At 65.9% G+C, this 2320-nt stretch overlaps 1 long non-coding RNA gene across 1 annotated transcript; it reads right to left on the reverse strand.

The window, feature by feature from the left end:
• Positions 1-933: 933 nt before the first annotated feature.
• On the reverse strand, positions 934-2061 carry LOC141954975 (uncharacterized). Its single transcript, XR_012632309.1, has 3 exons — positions 1908-2061; positions 1380-1713; positions 934-1046 (listed from the first exon to the last, which is right to left on the reverse strand). It is a non-coding gene; the product is annotated as an uncharacterized LOC141954975 (long non-coding RNA).
• Positions 2062-2320: the final 259 nt, after the last annotated feature.

Below are 2320 nucleotides of genomic sequence, written 5' to 3' on the forward strand. Positions count from 1 at the left end.
GGTCCCCCCACCATGTTGCTTCCAGGGACTGCAGTTTCCCTGCCTGGTACCTCTCCATTTGTGACATGACTTATGCCAGGTCTCAGCATGCCATGGGCCTTTCTCCCATCTGATGGTGAGGGGTGGCAGAAAGGGGCTGGGGAAAAGTAGCCCCAAGCAATGGGGGTGGCAGGAGAGAAAGGAGGGGATGTGTGTCCCCAGGGCTGGGGGCAGAGAGGGGTTATGGTGCTTCACTCCGGAGGTGGAAATCATCAGCTGCCCCGAGCCCGGCAGCAGTGGGGTCAGTGCCTTCCTCTTTCCATCAATGGCAGCATTGGAAGAGGGACAAGGGGGTGACAACCCATGAGCAGATAAGGAAACCTGCTCAGTGATGCTCATCCCGCAGGATAAGAATAGCAAACCAGCGGGCTTGGGGTGGGATTGGCTTTTGGCGTGAAGCCATGTCCTGCTGCCACCCTTCCCACCGCGGTCCCCATCTCCCACTGTGGTCACCGTATCCAACCACAGTCCCCATCTCCCACCACCTTCAGCAGCAACAGAGCGTAATCCTCCTCCTGCTTTAGTGTGGGCTCCCCCAGACCCTTTTGGGGGCCACGAGCTCCCTGCCAGGGGCTATCAGGGCCAAAAAGGGGTTCATGGAGGCCAGGGGGTGTCAGGGGGAGTGTGGCAGCACGGGGCTGGCACAGTCGCCGGGATGGGGGTTGGACAGGGGCTGGTTTCAGCGCCTCTGGCCTCCTGTGGCTGCAGGACAAGGGATGCTGCGACCCCTCCTTATGCATGAAGGGAAGATCCCGGCCCAGGGCCACCCCACTCAGGCCACGCAGGTGCTTGGCTGCCCATCGCCCTTTATTGCTGCTGGCCAGAGACGCTTGCTCGCCTGCTCGGTGGCCGAGGTGGTGGGGGATCGGTCGAGGACCCCCAGTCCTACCTGGCTTCTGGGGTGCTGGATCTGTCCCACAAGGGCCGGAGGGGCGGGAGGAGCCCCCGTGCCTGGGAGAGGTGGCCGTGGGAGGAGGCTGTCCTGGTCTCTGGCGAGGCGGGGGTGCCTGGGGGCGAGGGGTAGGGGTTAGCTCCCCTGCAGCCCCTGGGGCAGGCACCACCCGTGCGCACCTGCCCGGCCAGAGACACCCAGAAACAGGGTCCTGGTCCCCACCCTGAAGCAAACAGGCTGTTGTCCCAGAGCGGCCAGGACCACCCTGCCACATCCCCCCACCTTGCTCTGGCTCCAACATGGGGATCTGGTGACCCGTCTCCCAGTCCTCCCCCTCCATCCTCCTTCCACCCCACCCCAAACCCCCATCCCACCCTGCTTTCCCCCACCCACTGGGACACAGCAGGGTGTCCTCTCCCCCCACCCCAGTGCCCTGGCAGGGCTGTACCTGGCTGGCTGAGCGAGGACACAGCACTCTGGGGCCGGGAGAGCAGGCGGCCGGTGTCCCTGGTGTCCCGCTGCCTCGGGGACAGCTTGGGCTTGGCCCTGGGGAGGTTTGGCAGGAGGGAGCAGAGGGAGCTGGGCTGGGGGGAGCCAGGGGGAACATGTGTGGAGGGAAAACTGGGCACCCTGCCCACTCCACTGCCCCCTTCACCCCCGCCGGATCCTCTCCTTGAGCGTGGCCCAGCCGTACCCTCCTTGCCCACGAGCACAGGCAGCTGCCCGCCCCGCCGGCCCCTGTAGATGTGGCCATCCTGGCCCAACAGCTCCATCTCGTCGTGCTGGGAAGGAGAGAGGGGGCTGGCTGAAACATACCGCCCAAATCAGCATCCCCAGGCAAACCACCCCCAGCTCTCCCTGAGGAAAATGAATCACAGGTGATTCCCCGCCCCACCACCCCCCACCACCCCGGATGCTCAGCATCACCCTCCCAGCCTCGCTCGCCCTGCCGTATCCCTACCTTCGTCATCCCTACCTTGATGGGGAGCAGGGTTTGGGGCTGGAGCGGCCGCAGGGCGCCGGGCGGGAGGGGCTGGGGGCGCGGGCAGCGCTGCAGCGGGTGGGTGAGGGTGTGCCGGCCCCCGCAGCGCCGTGGCACACTGGGGTACCCACACTCAGCCGCCCGCTCCCTGTGGGATGGAGCACAGGGATGCTGAGTGCCCAGCACTGTGGCACCCCATGCGTCACCCTACTACTCCAGGGAGGGGGCCGCGGGTGCTCCCCAGTGGGGTATGTCCCTCCCGGGTCCCCTCCGACTGCTGAAGGAGACCCACACCCATCCAGCCATGCTGGATCTGCTCTTTCCCCATGGCCCTGGTAAGCTGGTCATGGCCGTGGCAGGTCCCTGCACCCTACGCCAGGGACATCAGGAGGCAGGAGCTGGGCTGT

This window comes from Athene noctua, unplaced genomic scaffold, assembly GCF_965140245.1.
Source record: "Athene noctua unplaced genomic scaffold, bAthNoc1.hap1.1 HAP1_HAP1_scaffold_47, whole genome shotgun sequence".
Lineage (NCBI taxonomy): Eukaryota > Metazoa > Chordata > Aves > Strigiformes > Strigidae > Athene > Athene noctua.